The following is a 20,865-nucleotide window of genomic DNA, read 5'->3' as shown; positions in this document are numbered from 1 at the left end:
CGGCGTGCCCCCGAGCTTGTCACTCCCTCATGGACCCCCCTGACGTGAAACTGATGCCAAAAATTCCTATAGATACCAAAAACCCCAGAAAGAACCTACAATTTCCGCTCCGCCGCCGCAAGCTTCTACACCGAAGCGATCTTATCTGGAAGCCTTCTCTGACACCCTCCCGGAGGGGGAAATCCTTATTGAAGGCCATCATCATCATCCCGGCGGTTTCCATGATGAGGAGGGAGTAGTTCACCCTCGGGGCTAAGGGATATACCAGTAGCTATGTGTTTGATCTCTCTCTCTCTCTCTCTCTCTCTCTCGTGTTCTTGACCCGGCACGATCTTGATGTGCCATGGGCTTCGTTAATATAGTCGGATCATATGGTATTTCCCCCTCTTTATCTTTGTTGTGATGAATTGTTTCTTGCTCTTTGAGGTTTCGTTATGTTGGATTGAATATTGGATTTGAGATCACTTGATGTAGGTCTTGCATGTGGATACTCGTGGTGACAATGGGGTATTCTTTTGAGTTACTTGATGTATGTTTTGGTATTCAACTTGCAGATTTCGGTGACAGTGGGGTAATCTATGCATAGGGGTTGATACACGTTTTCGTCCTACATTCTACAATAGAAACTTTGGAGTGATTGTTTGTCACACGTTGAGGGATTGTTATATGATTTTATTGTGTTAGCACTTTTGAGCGATTGTTCTAGTGAAAGTATGATACCTAGGCCACGTTTTCGTCCTACATTCTCTGATAGAAACTTTTGTTACTTGCTACCTTGCTATTATTATTTATTCAGATTATAAAAACCTTTATCTACTATCCATTCTACACTTGTATGACAATCTCTGTGCTGAACTAGTGCACCTATACAATTTGACATTGTATTGGGTGTGTTGGGAACACAAGAGATTTCTTGTATTTGATTGCAGGGTTGTTTGAGAGAGACCATTTTCATCTTACGCCTCCCATGAATTGATAAATCTTACGTCATCCACTTGAGAGAAATTTGCTCCTGTCCTACAAAACTCCGCGCTTGGAGGCCTAACAGAGTCTACAGGAAGAACCTTTGCGTAGTAGACATCAGCGGCACCCTGCTCGACTAGGGCTGGCATTTGCCTGCCTCAGGCACCAGAGGTGGCATTAGCATGTTTTGGAACAACAGCCTTGCTCAGATCACGGCCATCAAACGCCGAATAGTTCTCTCTAACTATAGTTGTTAAATTCTAGGTGAAAACCAAAACTTATGTATATCCAGGGTTTATGGCCCAAACAATGATATGGAAAAGAGGCCTTCCAGGTCGAAATTTGTAATGTAGCTGCGCATGCCAACCACCCTTGGATAGTTCTAGGAGATTTCAACCTAATCTATGAAGCGAAAGACAAGAACAACCTGAACCACAATCGTAGACTGATGGGAAAGTTTCACACAACCATCAAACATGCCGAGCTGTTTGAGATTATATGCAAAAATAGATAATTTATTTGGACCAACGAGCAGCGGCTGCCTACATTGGTCACGTTGGATCAGGTGTTCTGCAACCCTACCTAGGATAGTATGTTCCCCTCCTTCATCCTTCATGCTGCATCCACTTCAGTGTCCGGCCATTGCCTCCTAGCTCTTTCAAATGCAAGTGCACCAATAAGGAGAGCAAGGATAAATTTGTGTGTTTCTGGCCTAAATTCTCTGGCTTCAGAGAAACGGTGGCTGGGGCGTGGGCACAGCCGGCATGCACGACATGTTCTTTCAAAAACTTGCATACAAAGATGTGGAGAATTACCAAGTCCCTCAAAATTTGGAGGAAGGGACTCTTTAGTGATGCAAAGATACAGTTTCACATGGCACAAGAACTGGTCCTACTGCTGGATATCGCTTAAGAAACCTGGGCACTATCTGAGGCCGAGGCTGAACTATGAAACAAACTAAAGCTTCTTTTGTTGTGCTTGGCATCTATTGAGCACACACGCAAGCGACAGAGCTCTCGAACAAACTGGCTATGGTCAGGCAATGCCAGCACGACTTTCTTGCATGCAGAGATCAACTCAAGAAGGAGAAAACATTCGCCCACTACCTCCTTAGAGGGGCTACTTTTGCCTCTAGCCATGACGAGAAGGCACAAGTAATAAACGACCATTATACAAACTAGCAGAGTGGCCCGCCCGATGTGCGGGCTAGAATTTTATAATTATTTCCATCAGTAAACGTTATTAGATTTGTCTATAAAAAATTTCAACCAAATGTGAGGACATTCACAAATATGAGCCTTTTACAAACATAGTTTTGGAATCATCTTTATTTATTCTCCAAAAAATCTAATATTATAATCCCCATTAGATATTTTATATTATACGATGTAATGAATAAACATTGTGAAAATCTATTGTGCTTTATGTGATATATAATATGATATCCTTCTTTCGTGATTTAAAATATACTAATTCCTTCTTCGCATGTGTCCATTTTACCGGAAAACATAAGTCATACCACATCCTGACGTGTGTCACTTTACCGTCGCAAATGCAAGGGCGGCGTCTTTAATTTGTTTGAACTACTAATTGATTGGAAAATGAATTGTGATTTTGTAAATGTTCTCATTATGTATGGGTAGGAAATAATACAATTGTATAACCACAAGTAATATTATTATAATTTACAAGTTGAACTTAGCAATTATGGCATTCCTATAGTTACTATGTTATTTACCTTATGAATCTACGTTTGGTATTGGATCACTGGATAGAAATCAAATTTAGAACATAAGTGAGCTGATAGTTCTATAGCTTCTGTGTATGATCCACTTGAACATAAGTTTCTAGAACATCATCTATTTTGAAAATGAAAGAAGTATTATATCTATATATTTTATTTCTTTAATCCTTCATACCCCCAGCCCCCTCTTTAATGTAGCCGTTGTGAAAACATAGGTTACATAATTTTGGCATCTTAATCACATTGATTTTACTATGTGTCTACAATTCCAACTAAAAAAATAAACCTTCCTATAAATGGGATACAAAAGTGTGATTGTTTAAATGCATCATAGGTGAAAAGAATTCGTCAACCATGAATATTTTCCCAAAGACTCGTGGAACTAATGCTTTCAAATTGAGCGTTATCAACTGAAAATCATTAAAAGTAATATTATAGAGACCAGAAGATACGTTTACCATGTCCCCAAGTTTATTTGGAAACTATATAGAGACCAGAAGACGGAATGCTTTTATATAGAATTCACCATCCATCATCTTCTCCTATTCTTGATCTTGCTAGAATACTTTGCCACTCAAACTTAGCTATCTTTCCTTCTTGGAATGCACAATGACTATAGAAACGGTGATCTCCAAGCCTTTGCCATTGCAGGAACCTACATGAGAATAGCAATACAGTTTCTAGGCAGGGCAATTAAGCCACTACTTGCTGCGCTGCCGACGTCAATACACACAATTAATTCTAAAACTCGGATGACTTCTCCAGAAACAAAAAGGAAAAAAAAAGACAGACTATAAATAATATTGAACCAATAATATTCAATGGATATCTGAATTGTGTATTTATTGTCTTGAGATTTATCTTTCTTTCTCTGAATGTTTAATTTGGTTTTGGCATGATAAATAAGATGTGACTCAACTGACGGAAGATGTATTTCAGTAACAAAGATCACTTAGAATCAAAGATTACGTGGAATTAAAGCTTGGAACTCAAATTAAAGATCACTTAGAATCAAAGATTATGTGGAAGTAAAGTTTGGAACTCAAATTGTGACTGATACACATTGGCATATAATTTTCAATTTTAACTTTACATGTAATTTCTTAATAAAGCTAGATGTTACATAAGTAAAACTTTATACAATGGTATATCCTTTGGAAAATAAACATTTCTTTGTCATAATTATTCATATTATAATTATATTCTCTATAAATATATCCTAGTAGCATTTAATGATAATAACATAAGGATCTGTCTACAGCTCGGCCGATGCAAATATCTTTATTTATCAGTTCACTTTTAAGTTTGTTCATCCCGATCAAAAGGATATTCATATATATTGCATACAAACTAGAAAGATTTGACTATTGTTGGTTGGCTAAGAAAATATATTTTTTTTGTGGGGAAAGAAAATATTATTTATTTGTTGATTTTAAAATTTGTTCATACATATTTAAAAGTATGTCCGTGTGCGTCCATGCATTTAATTTAGTAACTTAGTGCGAAAATAGTTTATAGACAAATTTCTCATAGTCATAGGAGCGTCGAATCTGAGATGAATGTAAACGTTGGATTGAGAACTCTCACCGACTGAGAATGCTTTGAAATTAGGTGCAAATCTGAGTAGGTGGTTCGGGGCAGAAATGCAAATGGCCCTATTTTTTACTGTCTGGGTACTTGTTATATATATATATATATATACACACACACACACACACACACCACCCGGTGATAGTTACCCCACATGTCTCATATACTAGCATGTGGTACTATATATACTATTTTATTATTTTAAATATGTTCATATAATATATCTAAGATATTTCAAAACAAGTTACATGAAAAATTGCACATGAACCCATAGTTTTTGTTATATTTGTGAAATACATACATATTTGTGTGTAAAAAAGAGCATACTCAAAAAATAGTACATACTACCTAAAAATTTATATATATACTACCTAATCATTATTATATATTACATACTACACGTAGATACTCTCGGTTTCGACAGACACTACATACAACATACAAAACGCAAGTGGTGGTAACAGGTTTCGACAGATATATATATATCCTATCGCGCACCGCTCAGCTAGTGATCCCGCTGTACCAAACGATGGTAAAAGGACCAAGAAATATGGTAACATGTTTATTTCCATTACTGTGGCGATGCGCCCCACCTTCGCCCCACGTCTCTATATATTAATCACCATAAAAATGCTAGTGTATGTCGTAATGGAATTCTCTAACAGCGTTGCATGCACCACTAACAATAGTAAAGATTGCCCATGGTAAAGATAATAACATATATGGTAACAGAATACATCATATTACTGTTTGATGTGAACCAATACTCTTTATGTAGTAATTGCGTTACGAGGTATGGATATGGATCAAGCTATGTGGTAATTACATTACTACGGGTTAGTAAAAGATATCCTACGGTTACCACATATATAGATGGCTATTCCTGTAAAGTGGGAATATTTACTATCCCTAGGTCATCCAGATGCGTCATCGCGCTTATTCCTGTAAAGTGGGAATATTTACTATATCCTAGGTTACCACATATATAGATGACGCATCTGCAACATCACATCCGTCCACAAAACCAAAAATATACTAACACGTGATGCTTTAATAATCGTCCTTTTGCAATTTTCTCTTCGTGGACAGATGCAGACCCTCGGCATTCCTAAAAAACCTTGAAACTTAGATATCAATTAAAGAAATGTATGGATGTAAATATTGGCTATCTATATAATTCAAGTGTCGTGCACTTCCACCACTCAGTTTGTATATATATAGAGGCTAACATGATTTGTTGGCATCAGGGTGAGAGACTAATCTTTGATGTACAGATAGCTTGTAACAATAAAGTTACCCATATGGTAGGCTGCAGGAACATCATAAGCTGAAATTCGAGTAGATTGTGCTACTACATGGACGTATTTTTGGGCAAATGTAGAACTGGATGGTAGCATCGCAAGACTTAAGTAGACAATTCAAAGCTACAATAGCATAACCCCCACGTGGATTGAAGTAACATATGGTCTGTTTTTTTCTATGATTAAGAAGCAGTTACAATCAACTGAAACTTTTTTATCCCAACAATTAAACATGTTCACATATATTACCCATATAAGTATAGAGGAAGACGCTAGAGTACAGGAGTGCAGTTTCACATTTTTTTAAGTCGCCCAACCACGGGCATCAGTAGTATATGGAGAGTATACTAATTTGTTGGAGATCTGATCGCACCCTCAAACATGATGAAGAGGCCAGTGCACGGTGGACCGCAATGCCCTATTACAGTAGAACGGTAATCACGGTCAAAAAGAGCAAGGAATATGGCCTCTTAATAAGTTAGCAATATGCAAAAGTAAAAATATACTGGAAGATAAATCAAGAAATAATTTAGGACTATGCAAAATGACAAATATGCCTCTTAATACATTTAAACATGTGAGGGATTAAATTAAAAACTGAAAAACAGGTCTTAACAAACTATTATAGAAACTGAATTAATACACAACATCAACAGTCATATCAGACGACTGCAAAACAATCTTGCATTTTTGGGAGGATGTCATATGCATTGCGAATTCTGATGGTTGTTTGGTTTAATCGATTTCTCAACCTTGGCCGTAGAATATAGTGGTTTAAATTTTAATGCAAAAAGGGATGGTATAAACATCCATCGGTTCATAAATATGAGGAGAAAAAAAAACAGAGGACACAAATAAGGCAATTAAATTTATGAACATGGCATGATATTACAGACTCTTAATCCTGGCACTGTACATATAGTATTTGATCAATACATCGGTAGTCATGGAACAAATATATGGAGATTAATCACAGTCAGAAACTAAGATATCTTTCGAAATAGAACACTGAAACTGTATATCAGTAGCTTATTTCCACCACATAGACACCCAGATTATGTCCTGTACAGTAACAACACACAGACCATGATATACAGAAATTGAGCCATCTAGTGGCCAGTATATCAAAACAAAACCTTAGAGCACACCAGAACCAAGAAACCATTACCCTACACCTCACAACCACACCAGCATCACATGCACCATCCTCCAAGAATTTACATGAAACAATTGAAGCTAAACTTAAATTTTCAGAACCAATTCCGGTAGGATGGACCAATCAACTTATACTGTTTTGTTTCAGCAACATAGATATGCTAATTATTGAAGTGACTTCTTTCAGTTACAGCTCTATGTTATTCCTACTGGCTTCATCGATGAAAGAACTTGTCTTGGTGTAAGGAAGATGAGGTACTGTAAAAGTCCTACAACATGTAATTAGTGTGAATCAGTAAATCACACATGTTGTTTAGAGCTTATCCTCAACAACAATAGTCAATAGTAGCAGTGTTTGAGACTCTGGAAGTGTATACACAGTCAGTACTCAGTAGCATCAAATTTTAGTATTTTACAAATTGTAGGCACACATACATATGGATAATAAAATATGTGAGTGAGACTCTGTAAGTGTATACACAGTTAGACACACAGTAGCATCAATTTTTACAAGTGGTGGGCATACATACATATGGACAATAAGACATGTGAGTACATGTATACTAACCTGGGTGGCAACCATTGCAAATCGCAAGCTTTAGAAGTGCCCGAACTAACCACCAGAACCCATCGGTAGTTCAAATACATCCACTGAGATGTGAGAGCACCTGCAGCAGAACAAGTGACGTCTCGTGAATTGGGAGCAAAACAAAAAAGATGTATCAATCAGAAGGGACTCGGTATCAGTAGTAATTCGATGGAACATGTTAGAAAGGAGGGGCGATAAACCTGTAGTGGCAACCTGCGAGAAGCATGTCCAGAAGATGTGACGTTGCCGAGTAAGGTTGGGGAATGAGCAGTAGCAGGGTGGAGATTATATAGACGCGCAACGATTAAAGGAAGAAGATGAAACGAATAAAGGAAGAAACCGAACTAGAATCGTGAGCGTCCTCGCGCATCTAATAAAGGATGAAGATGAATCACATAAAGAAAGTAACTGAATAAGAATCATAAGCGACCTACAATAATCGGATGCCGGCGAGTGGCGCACATCAATTGCGATTACTGCCCGCAGCAACTGCGATTGACTACGTGCTAAATCAACAGCGAGTGGATTCTAATCGCAGCCGACACTTCGGGCCCCCGCCCCCTTGGCGTCGCCCAGTGAGGCGACCATGTCGTCGGTGGAGGTGCGGTCACTCGCATCGTATGGATCCGCCATCCGCGAGACAAGAACTGGATAACGCCCACTGGGATCCTTGCTCGCTCCGGAAGGGTGGGTAAGCTGTATTTTTTCACGGGCTTTGTTACTCGTGGACGTCAGGCCCATATGCCCAAACAATAGTAGAGCTCCAATTTTGTTCCGGGAGCAGCGTCCCAGCCCGTCTAGCTCTCTCTGTTCGCAACAGAAGCCCATAGGGGATTGTACTCACATCCAACGGCCTGAAACGCTTAGAAGAGCAGATTCGACGGTCAAACACGACAATGGTCTTAGAGGGCTGGAAAAGTGCTCGGTTATAATGTTTCTAAATTGTGTAGGGATCAGACTTGCATATCCATAATAAGTTTCCTAACATGGATGCATGCAGATGGGATGCTCATGCTTCCCAGATGTTTACATCATTCATAATCCTATGGTGCCTATGGAATCGATGATAGAGCTTTTGCTACCTACAATCCTTTTAGCAGCTATTTGGATGGCGAACGATAAGTGCGTCTCCTCGCCCGTCCAAATGTACATGGTGTTCAAGCCACGTACTGGTAATCGAAAATTCAAGCATGCGATGAGGACATACCAGAGGTATATGCCAGTTCGTCTTTGGTAGATGCCATGGGCCAGTGACGCTCCAGTCTTACAGCTTGGGAAGGCATGCATCATATATGCTATGTGCAAGGTCCGTTTCTTGCAGCTTGGCAATCACTGGTCACCATGCTGCTCATGTAATTGTAGCTTGGGAAGATGTACAACGTTGTGGCCTTGTCTGTGGCCACTGCCTAAGAGATCATAACTTGCCACGCCCCTCATGTAACTGTAGGTTGGGAAGATCTGCAACATTGTGGCATCGTCTATGGCCACCGCCTAAGAGATAATATGAAGATGCATGATGCACGCAACCCTGTAACACCGCCACATGACGGCTGAGGGCAGACGGCTAGGGCGCTCTGTGGCGGCAGCTCCGCAGGTTGTGCATCGCCGAGCTTCTCCGTCCAGGCGCGTCCGATTGTTTGGCCCCGTGTGGGAGGAGGATGTCTCTCCCTCCCAGCGAAGTACGATCGAAAGTCAGCGAGGGGATTACCATGTTCGTTGGGGACTGGAGGATGCTGCTCGCATAGAAATTGAGAAGAATACGTACCTCAACCTAACCACACCATAGGAAAACATGATGGATGACAATTGGAGGTTCAACCATAGCAGGAGAGAGGATGCAGGGCTGTTTGCGTTAGGGATCTTGCAGGCTGCTTGTTGCTGGAGCGTGCATGGGGCAGCAGGACTGCGGCAATGGAGGATGTCGATGGGCCAGCCGGCGGGCTGAGGCCACCGATGAAACTATGGTTGTATCGTGCGCGAGGAACTTGAAAGAGGATCCCGTTTGATTTGGTGACGGTTCAGAGTAGATTTGGAATATTGAAGGGGGCATGGCAAGGCCTCGGGCAGGAAGAGATTAATACAAATTAAACTTGTGTTGCACTACCCTAAAAAAACCTTGTGTTGCACCAACACGTACGTGCAAATGAATAGTTTTTTTAAGTTTTCAAGAGAGACCACGCAGGGCAGGTTACGTATGTCTAACGGTTACGTAGTAATAATTTTTAGATCACGGGTTAGTTAGTATTTTCTAATCGGAAAAGCTAAAATCCTGCTGTACGGATTTTAGCTACAGATCGGAACGCATTAATTGCCATCGATTTCAGATCGTGCGCCCAGATTTCTTTCGCTCGAAACAGTATAATAATGGATAAAAAACAAAAACAGTATAAATGGATTACAATCGCGAGCGCAGGATGCAAGAATCGAACCCGCGCCTCCCCTATCCAACCTTATCACGACAACCAACTAATCCGACAGAGTTCGTGTTTGATATTGGAAAGTTACTCCTTTTACCTGTTTTGACCCGTGCATTAGTACAGACCTGTTTTTGGGTGCTTTTTTGTGCAACGCTTGGCTCCGTGTATATGTTCTCCCGCATGCATGTTCTTAAAAAAATCATGGACTTTTGAGTGAGGTGATGATACTATATTTGTCAACAACTTTGTTTCACCAAACGACAAATCGCCCGACTACACAATGCAAAAATAAGTTCACATGAGTTGAACCCATGACCAATGGTTGCTACACAGTCCCGTGAACCACCTGGGCTAGCTCCTTTTTGTTGACTAGACACAGGTTAGATTAATTTTGTACTTTACTCTATGCGGGTAAAAAAAGTCCAACAATTAAGGCCTCTAGTCACATTGGCCATAGTTGTTGTCCAGTAAATCCAAACATACTAATTTTCTGTATTTTATACTTGCGGAAATTGTTAACAGCGAATGTTTTCATCGGCCGTAGTGTTGGCGAGGGGGTGATGAAATACACCCTTGATAACTCTAATGCTAATACACACGGTAACTCACACACCGCAGACCTGATAACTTAAGTACCCTGGTCCTGGTAACTTTGGCGACCGGGGGAAGGAGGGGGTTGATAATATATCCCCCGGTAACTTTTGCGTGAATATCATGGTAACTCACATACTGCAAAACTGATAACTTATGTACCCTAGTCTTGGTAAGCGACGGGGGTGGAGATGGGGGGAGTTGTTGAAACATACCACGATAACTTCCCTGCAAATAACATGATATGTTTTACGCTCCGAAGACATGATAACTTATGTACACCCTCATGGAAATTTCGCGCGCGGGGCGGGAGCTGCGGGGTGGGTGATGAAATATACCCCTGATAACCTTTATGTGAAAATAGCATGGTAACTTACACATCGCAGACCTGATAACTTATGTACCCCGGTCCTGATAACTTTGGCGCCGCGGGAGTGGGGGCAGGGGTGGTTGATGAAATGTCCCTCTGGTAACTTTTGTCTGAATAGCATGGTAACTCACACATCACAGACCCGGTCCTTAGCTTATGTGCCTCGATCCTGATAACTTTGGTGAGGTGGTTGTTTACAGCCCTCCCCCTTCCCTAACTTTTGTGTAAATAGTTTGGTACTATACACATCGTATACGTGATAACTCACGCACAAACACCGCAGTAACTTTGACCTGGGGATGGGGGCATGGGAGGAAGTTACCTCCCCCCCCCCCTCCCGATAACCTTCATGTAAATAGCACGGTAATGTATGTACCATAGACTTGATAACACACATACAAACACCGTGATAACTTTAACCCTGGGAGAGGAGGTTGTTTGAAAACATACCCTCGATGCCTTATGTGTAAATAGTGTGGTAACATATAGACCACAGGCGTGATAACTCATGCACAAATGCTGCCGTAACTTTATCCTAGTTTTTTTGTTGAAAATATACTACGGTAACGCGTGTCTAAGTAGCATGATAATATACACACATAAGAGCTGATAACTTTTTGCATGAAAAAATTCATCATAATATATCAACATGCCATTTAGTTTCATAGGTCCCCCGTGACGGATTTTTTATGTGGAAACAATTTTTCGGTCGGACCAACGATTTAAGCTATAAAATATTTTGAAGTTTAGAAATAGGGAGAATCTAGGATGGCATCAATTCCCCACTACATGGACACATGTGCATGTGAAGAGAAGGTTGGAGGAACCATTTTTGTGCTTGATATCTTCAGTGTAAACAACATGATAACTTCTGCTTAACTAGCATGATAATTTGCATAGCACACACTTGGTAACTTTTACTCAAAAAAAAGTCATCAGAACATACCAACATGGGATCTAGTTTCGAAGGTCTCATCGCGACGAATCTTTTATATGAAAATAGTTTTCTCATCGGAGCGACGATTTGAGCTACAAAACATTTTAAAATTTTAAAATGGAGAGAATCTTTTGCTGATATCATCTTCTTTTATTACTTTGTGTGCATGCTTAATCAATGTGTTTGGCAAAAAAAAGTTTGCATGTGACGGGTGCATGTGTGGGTGTGCATGTGCTCATTTTTGATGGGTGGTTAGGTTGACGAGAGATCGTACGTACCTGTTGCTTAAATACAGACTAGTTGGTAGTTAGCAGAATCCTTTTCTAATTAACGTGAGATTTTCTAGTCAAATTCTCTTGCTTCTAATTAACCCATCATTTAGATTTCTATGAAATTCTACTTGTGTTCCTGACTCTAAGTTATACCTACTGAAGTATTTTAGCAGTAAACATTATGTTAGCCTCAGACTTACATAGTTGCTTTCGAAGAGCAAAAAGTTTAACGCAGCTGTATTAGCAGGTCAAAAGTAACACCCGTTAACTCCATAATCCTAAATCTCAAGAAAAGACTCACCAAAAAAAGAAATAACATGTAATAAACTGTTACCAGGAGTCCAGCATCGAGGACATCGCCTTTTGAAGAACAAATGCCAAGTGTATGTGAGCTAAATATACTTATACAGATCTAGGGGATATGATGAGACTATGCTTCCAAGCACAGAAAGAAGTACATGATCGGCAATGGCACAAACAAATCTGCACATAGTAAATAATCTGATACAGTATAGACTATACACCAAAGGAAAGCGGAACAAAGCGATTCACAAAATGTACAAACTTTACTCTACAGACTCTGCAGGCTATAAAATCAAAACATATATATACTCAGGTGCAGATTCTTCAAAATAACTTCAATTGGTTGCACCTTTTCTCAGATCAAATACAAATAGTAGCTGCATTTGTGTAGAACAAAGAATGAAGCATTCATAGCTTAGCTGCCCTTTGCTTCAGTTAAACAATACGTGCTAGCTTGCTTGATGGTTGTGCCCAAAAAATCCAGAGTGAACAACTCTGAACCTGGCTCTAGCTAAAAGAACAAAATCATTGGCTTAGGTAAGCTTTACTCAGGTTGCTTGATGGTTGTGCCCCAAAAATTCAGTCAATAACTCTGAACCTGACTCTAGCTAAATTACAGACACTGTGACATGAGTAGCAACCTGAGTAAAGCTTACCTAAAAGAATAACATCACAGAGGCCTCTCACCAAGGACCCGGGAAGCATGCGTAAAACTGATGCTCCTTTCCATAGGAGAAATATAAGTGAACTGACAATCAACTATTCTAGTCATCCATGCTTATATATAGTATAAAAATATGGTGAGTTCAGAAATTAATCTTTTCTTTAAAACTAAACAAAGAAGGAAAAGAAACATACATGTGCGACCGATCGAATAGGGAAGACATGGCATAATTGTTGTATGCATGTACCCAGCAGTGGGCGTTTCAGGCACCCTGCAGGTAATTTTGTTGGACACTTATCCATTAACAGGAGCATCAACAATGGTACGGAGCAGGAACCGTGGCTATGAACAGACCTTGCAATGAATCTCGGTGGAGGCAGCGTCGAGCGCAGAGATTGCGCATGTGACCGCAGACGATGTGAGCACGGCCCAGTTGCAGTGATGCAGGGAGGATGCGAAGGGCAGCGGTGTGCTGCTGGATTGACAGAAGAGGCTGCGAAGGGGATTGGAATACCCAAGCAACTCATTGTATTGCCAGTGAAGCGTTCTAGTGCCATAAAGTCTAATGCGCCTGCATTTTAACACAATGGTTGTTAGTACACGACTAAAATAAATTTTTAAACAAAGTAACCTGAGAGTGTATCCACAGTAAATAGAATAGGTATATTTTCATAGATCCGTAGCTGTCAGAAAAACACAATGTCACACACCTTTGACACTTTGCTTTTTCCATTGATGCAATTTATGTCGCCAGACCATATAGTCGCCGATCTTCACTGTTCCATCAGGACTATTTATGAATATATTGTCACACTTTAAGTCGCTATGTATATTCGTTGGCGCCGGACTCTAATGATATTCCAGCCCTGTCAATATCTGTATTGGCCATCGTCTCATAGCTTTCATACCCACTTTCTTGTGCTTCCTACAGAACCTGGTCATTGTTTCAAATTTCAGCAATCAAAATGTATTGAATAGAAGGGCGATAAGAGTGAAATCTATCTGTGGTTAATTTTCTAGATGCTTTTAAGATGTGCGGCCAATCCCAATCTAATTTCCTTTGCACAAGAACAGACTCCGGTGTAGTTAATACGACACCAAATTAATAAGTACGTCAACTTGTAAACAAAATGGGTAATCCATAATAGAATCAGGCAAAGTATTACGAACGCTCCCCGGTAGGAAGAGACATATGAGTTGTGCTAAAGAAAAAGGGACATACTGCCTCGCATGCGAGATGTGCAGGGCTCTGTGATGATGTTAACTGTATTCTTGTTCTCACCAACCCATTAGGCGAACAACTCCTGAATGTTCTTGTCCCTCGGCGTCTTCAACAGCTGGATCTCCATACTCATTTGTTCTATCTTCTCTGAGGAACTCATGACAGAATCTTCAATCTATGTTTAGCTCCATGTCACCTCATCACCCTCCAGCATATCGAAGGTTTAATAGCTATTGGCACAATATACATTAAGGAACACGTGGTGAGCAATTTCCAGTCTTACATGGCCACTGATAAATTCCAACCCAAAAACGGAACTGAAATGTTTAAACTTGATTAAAAAAACTGGGGTTTATTATAGGCTATAGGTTTGAATTTGGAGTCTAGCAGGCATACTAATAATGCAGCAAAGCAAATCAGATGAGCAAAATTAAATACGTTTTCCATGAATTTGTTGAGGTTCACTAAAAGCATGAAATTCATCAGTGGATATTGTAGAATTCAAGCATGAAAGGTCGCACTTCATAGATGATTGGCTGAAAACAAACGTGTGAAATCACACTCTAGACAATGGTCAATGACACAGATACGTAGAAAAAACATCAGATAGTTCAATTGAAAGATACACTGTGTTGGCCACGGGCGCCTCATGGCTTGGCTCGGCTTGTTCGCCTCCTCCAGAAGCAGGAGGACCTCGCCCACGCGGGCGTTGCTCCAGTACGCACCTATGCCCGGCTTGGGAGCCCGTGGCCTCGGCGGACCTAGGACGCGCAGGATCCACGACGGCGCTCCCGTACGCTCCTACGCCCGGGTTGGTAATCGGGAGCTCATGGCCTCTCTGGAGTTTCGTCCAGGCTGCGGGGGCACGCACACAGGGCCCATCTCCGTCGAGCACAACCAGTGCATCCGCTTGCGGTCCAGCGCGGCAACCCGCGTTGGTCCGGAGGCGGCACTCCGGTAGCCGGCCGGCGTGGGGTGGCGGTCCGGCATGGAGATCCAACGACCATGGCTTCCGCTTCCTGTGAAGGGGGGGAAAGAGAGGGATGTGAGAAATAGAACCAGAGGAAGGGAGGGAAGAAGGAGAGGAGGGCAGGGCGGCGCGGGGCGGCGATCTGGCATGGAGGTCCAGGGCCATGGCTTCCGCTTCCTGCGAAGGAGAGAGAGGGGGGGATGTCAGAAATAGAACAAAAGGGAGGGGAAGGAAGAAGGAGAGGAGGGCATGGCGGCGCGTTGGTTTCGTTCTTGCAAAAAAGGCCTTGTAGTTTGGGGTATTCAACCCTCGGTACGAGCAAATTCGTAAAGAAAAAAAAACAGGACCACACACGGCGCACGAATTCGCCTCCTCTCCTCTCGCCCATGCCTCGCCGCCGCCACCACCCACGGCGCACGCTTCCGGCGAGCTCCGGCGCTGCGCAGAACGGCCCCCGAGCTCCCCACGGTCCGCGCCTCCCTCCCCTCCGGCTAGATTCTCTGTTCCCAGCCTCTACCACCCGCTCGCAACCCCACCTCCGTGGCTAGGGTTTCGGACATGGCTTCAACGGCACGTCTCCGGCGGCCCTAGGTTCGTCCCTCCTTCCTTTCGGTCAAGTCTGGGTGGAGGTGGGCGGCGACTTGGTTGTGGAGGGCTGAAGCCTGAAGGTGCTGGGGCTGACGAGCTCCTGCCACTGTATGTGTATTGAGCTGGATGGGCACTGGGGTGATTTGGGGATCTGGCTGCTAATGCTGCGATAAAACGTCGTTACGATTTTGAGTGATCTAGGGCCGCTCATTGTCTCTTGTGGTCGGCCCCGCAGCCACTATTCTGAACGACCGTCACGGTTATCCGCAACACACCCATCTGCTGCACATCTTTATATGTATGTAACCTACAGAGAATAGGAGCAATCACTACAGAGCCTGAAGATTGTTTTTATTTCTTTCATTGTCTTTCACCGATCTATCATTATTTCATTTGTCCATGTAGATTTAGATAACATGAGATGAGCTGATGATACGTGCTACTATTTGAAGACACGATTATCTACTGCAGAATTGTTGATGTATTTGTGCTGACAGGTTATGCAGTACTTGAAACACTTTAATTAGAGGAATTAGAGTTACAAAGTTCTGACTCGGTTCATGGGGCAATCTGAAAGAGAACTTGGTGATGTCAAGTAATTCTAAGAGCATAGGCATTATCCTTTTTTTAAATAATGGTAAGAGCATAGATCCCATCGACCAGGAATTAATCCATCAGGCAAGCAGAAGACTGAACGAAACAGTACCTTCATATATTATTTCCAAGACCATAAATGTTGTTTTCTTTACTGTAAGGAACCAGCTTAAGGCCTTTATGCATTGAACGAACTACCAAGATTTTTCTATCTTCATGTATGATCCATCTTGCATAGACACATGCGTAGCAATGGGATACTATTTGGTATGAACAACATCATTATCTTGCAATTCTAACATGTATGCATTTAACTTATTTACACACATAATAGTGATGCATCTTGCGTATCTGCTTATTGTATCTGAATCTTCAATGCAATTAACTGCTTAATTAGACAGCAGCAGGATTGAGCGATCTGGCATATAAGCTTTGCTCAGTGGTTCAGATTATCACAGTTAGTCTTCTGGTCTTGTCAAGTTTTTAGACTTATTGAGGTCGCTCAACCAATCTGGCGTAAAGCTATGAAAAGATTTTGCTTGGAAAGATTACTGAAAGGATACCTTCACTTCATTTTATCCCCTAGATTAGTATAAGTATATATTAAGCCCCCGTTTATTTAGATGTATAGCTTGCATGGCAGTCTTGTTTAAACAGATTTTTGGGGCATTAAGCAATGCATACTCTGCTCACCATTTTTCTCATGTGTGTTGTTAGCCAAGCACTTGCTTTTCAAGATATCCTTTCCGATGTTAGGCTGGGCTGCGTGATTCGTCGATGTCTGCTCAATACAGTTGTGGTGATCCCGGTGACGAGGACATTAGGGACATCGGCCCGGCGGAGTCTGGTGAGTCAGCTATGAAGCCAAATCCGCAGTCACCAAGGACCAGGGTGGATCGAGAGGTATGCGTGTCTGAATTCCGTGTTGTGAATATTTGTGCTAATTTTCTGGCGAGTTGTGACGAGGGTTAGAAAATGGAATTAGGCATTCATTTTGATGTAGTGTTGGCGTGTGGTGGGGTAGGGTGCTGTGGTGAAAGTAATTTTCTGATAGAGGCGCTATTGTGAATCAATGTTCTGTACTGAAAAAATGCATGTAGTTATGTTGCTGAAAGAGGTTAGGCTGTTCTGCCAGGTCACTGCGAGAGTTGCAAAAAGACTTTGCGTTGCTGCGCCTCAGATTTTGCGCATCCATGGACTTAAGTTGTGTGTTTGATTTTTCCGTCATACAGTACATTTAGAGTTATTTTTGATGCAGTGTTGGATGCAAAAACGAGCTGTAGATCACGCGCATAAGATTTTGTAGGGGTAGTGAAAAAATTGGTACCTAAATCCGTGTACAGAGGGTGGGTGATGAGTTCATGATTTATGGTGGGAGGATGGGGTATGTTTTGCATCGCTCAGTGAATAAAATTGCACCGTAGTTCAGGAATGCGGTCGCCAAAAAACGGGGGACAGGCGCCATTTGGGGTAATTTCAGGAAAGAAAAACAGTGCTCTGGCCTGTGTGTTTTTCTGAAAGCACTCACGGCCTTCTGTGTGGTTTTTTTTGTCTTATCTTTTTTAATCATTTTGCGTTGTATTGGCAATTTTGTTTTGTCTCAAGTGTTTCGCCTTGAACGACAGGTCGCTGATTTGGCTTTTGCTTTATCACAGAGTTCTTGTGGGAGCGAATCCTACAGAGCGAACCCTATGCCCCGTTAGTATGGGTACTCTTGAGAAGTCCATAAGGGCTTTCACAGAGGCATGTAGAAGAGGTCGTTAAGCCGGAGTTGGGCACCACATTTGCCTCGCTGACAGAGGCATACGTCTTTTACAACCTGTATTAGTGGGAAAATGGGTTTAGTATCAGGCATGGGAAGAGCCGATTGAATCCCGACAAGCGGAAGACCATGCAAGAGACTGTTTGTGGTTGCTCAGTATGTATATCAATTAAAAATTCAGTTCTCCTTCACATTTGCGCTGGATGGAGGGTCTGGTCTGATGATAAAACATCTGTTGGAGCAGGGGGAGGCTTTGCGTGAGAATACAAGGTTGTGCCGCTGTGAGTGTCCTGCGATGATAAGGCTGTTGGGTTTCGTAGTAATTTCAAAAAAATTCCTACGCGCACACAGGATCATGTGATGCATAGCAACGAGAGGAGAGTGTTGTCTACGTACCCAACGCAGACCGACTGCGGAAGCGATGACACGACGTAGAGGAAGTAGTCGTACATCTTCACGATCCAACCGATCAAGCACCGAAACTACGGCACCTCCGAGTTCGAGCACACGTTCAGCTCGATGACGATCCCCGGACTCCGATCCAGCAAAGTGTCGGAGAAGAGTTTCGTCAGCACGACGGCGTGGTGACGATCTTGATGAACTACAGCAGCAGGGCTTCGCCTAAACTCCGCTACAGTATTATCGAGGAATATGGTGGCAGGGGGCACCGCACACGGCTAAGGAATCGATCACGTGGATCAACTTGTGTCAACTTGTGTGTTTAGAGGTGCCCCTGCCTCAGTATATAAAGGAGCCAAGGGGGGGAGGAGGCGCCGGCCAGGAGGAGGTGGCGCAGGAGGAGTCCTACTCCTACCGGGAGTAGGACTCCCCTCCAATCCTATTCCAACTAGGAATCCCCAAAGGGGGAAAGAGGAGAAGGGTGGCCGGCCACCTCTCCTAGTCCTAATAGGACTAGGGGAAGGGGGGGAGGCGCGCAGCCCTGGTGGGCAGCCCTTTCACCTTTCCACTAAGGCCCACTATGGCCCAAATAGCTCCCGGGGGGTTCCGGTAACCCTCCCGGTATTCCGGTAAAATCCCGATTTTACCCGGAACACTTCCGATATCCAAATATAGGCTTCCAATATATCAATCTTTACGTCTCGACCATTTCGAGACTCCTCGTCATGTCCGTGATCACATCCGGGACTCCGAACAACCTTCGGTACATCAAAATGCATAAACTCATAATATAACTGTCATCGTAACCTTAAGCGTGCGGACCCTACGGGTTCGAGAACAATGTAGACATGACCGAGACATGTCTCTGGTCAATAACCAATAGCGGGACCTGGATGCCCATATTGGCTCCTACATATTCTACGAAGATATTTATCGGTCAGACCGCATAACAACATACGTTGTTCCCTTTGTCATCGGTATGTTACTTGCCCGAGATTCGATCGTCGGTATCCAATACCTAGTTCAATCTCGTTACCGGCAAGTCTCTTTACTCGTTCCGTAATACATCATCTCACAACTAACATATTAGTTGTAATGCTTGCAAGGCTTATGTGATGTGTATTACCGAGAGGGCCCAGAGATACCTCTCCGACAATCGGAGTGACAAATCCTAATCTCGAAATACGCCAACCCAACATCGACCATTGGAGACACCTGTAGTACTCCTTTATAATCACCCAGTTACGTTGTGACGTTTGGTAGTACCCAAAGTGTTCCTCCGGTAAACGGGAGTTGCATAATCTCATAGTCATAGGAACATGTATAAGTCATGAAGAAAGCAATAGCAACATACTAAACGATCGGGTGCTAAGCTAATGGAATGGGTCATGTCAATCAGATCATTCTACTAATGATGTGACGTTGTTAATCAAATAACAACTCATTGTTCATGGTTAGGAAACATAACCATCTTTGATTAACGAGCTAGTCAAGTAGAGGCATACTAGTGACACTCTGTTTGTCTATGTATTCACACATGTATTATGTTTCCGGTAAATACAATTCTAGCATGAATAATAAACATTTATCATGATTATAAGGAAATAAATAATAACTTTATTATTGCCTCTAGGGCATATTTCCTTCAGTCTCCCACTTGCACTAGAGTCAATAATCTAGATTACACTGTAATGAATCTAACACCCATGGAGCTTTGGTGCTGATCATGTTTTGCTCGGGGAAGAGGCTTAGTCAACGGGTCTGCAACATTCAGATCCGTATGTATCTTGCAAATCTCTATGTCTCCCACCTGGACTAGATCCCGGATGGAGTTGAAGCGCCTCTTGATGTGTTCGGTCCTTTTGTGAAATCTGGATTCCTTTGCCAAGGCAATTGCACCAGTATTGTCACAAAAGATTTTCATTGGACCCGATGTACTAGGTATGACACCTAGATCGGATATGAACTCCTTCATCCAGACTCCTTCATTTGCTGCTTCCGAAGCAGCTATGTATTCCGCTTCACATGTAGATCCCGCTACGACGCTTTGTTTAGAAATGCACCAACTGACAGCTCCACCGTTTAATGTAAACACGTATCCGGTTTGCGATTTAGAATCGTCCGGATCAGTGTCAAAGCTTGCATCAACGTAACCTTTTACGATGAGCTCTTTGTCACTTCCATATACGAGAAACATATCCTTAGTCCTTTTCAGGTATTTCAGGATGTTCTTGACCGCTGTCCAGTGATCCATTCCTGGATTACTTTGGTACCTCCCTGCTAAACTTATAGCAAGGCACACATCAGGTCTGGTACACAGCATTGCATACATGATAGAGCCTATGGCTGATGCATAGGGAACATCTTTAATATTCTCTCTATCTTCTGCAGTGGTCGGGCATTGAGTCTTACTCAATTTCACACCTTGTAATAC

General features: G+C 42.2%; 3 long non-coding RNA genes across 3 annotated transcripts; 1 reads left to right on the top strand and 2 right to left on the bottom strand.

Annotated features, from left to right (window-relative positions):
• Window positions 1-5,852: 5,852 nt before the first annotated feature.
• LOC123162491 (uncharacterized) lies at window positions 5,853-9,331 on the bottom strand. Its single transcript, XR_006481313.1, has 3 exons — window positions 7,543-9,331; window positions 7,322-7,421; window positions 5,853-6,016 (listed from the first exon to the last, which is right to left on the bottom strand). It is a non-coding gene; the product is annotated as an uncharacterized lncRNA (long non-coding RNA).
• A 3,698-nt stretch (window positions 9,332-13,029) lies between these two features.
• On the bottom strand, window positions 13,030-14,818 carry LOC123155989 (uncharacterized). The gene is made up of 4 exons (XR_006477735.1): window positions 14,745-14,818; window positions 14,119-14,348; window positions 13,607-13,830; window positions 13,030-13,467 (listed from the first exon to the last, which is right to left on the bottom strand). It is a non-coding gene; the product is annotated as an uncharacterized lncRNA (long non-coding RNA).
• A 730-nt stretch (window positions 14,819-15,548) lies between these two features.
• On the top strand, window positions 15,549-18,333 carry LOC123158888 (uncharacterized). Its single transcript, XR_006479378.1, has 3 exons — window positions 15,549-15,679; window positions 16,174-17,173; window positions 17,926-18,333. It is a non-coding gene; the product is annotated as an uncharacterized lncRNA (long non-coding RNA).
• Window positions 18,334-20,865: the final 2,532 nt, after the last annotated feature.

The sequence above is a fragment of the Triticum aestivum genome, chromosome 7B, assembly GCF_018294505.1.
Source record: "Triticum aestivum cultivar Chinese Spring chromosome 7B, IWGSC CS RefSeq v2.1, whole genome shotgun sequence".
NCBI lineage: Eukaryota > Viridiplantae > Streptophyta > Magnoliopsida > Poales > Poaceae > Triticum > Triticum aestivum.
Note: the sequence above shows the minus strand (reverse complement) of the source record. Positions and strands in the feature narration are given on the sequence as shown.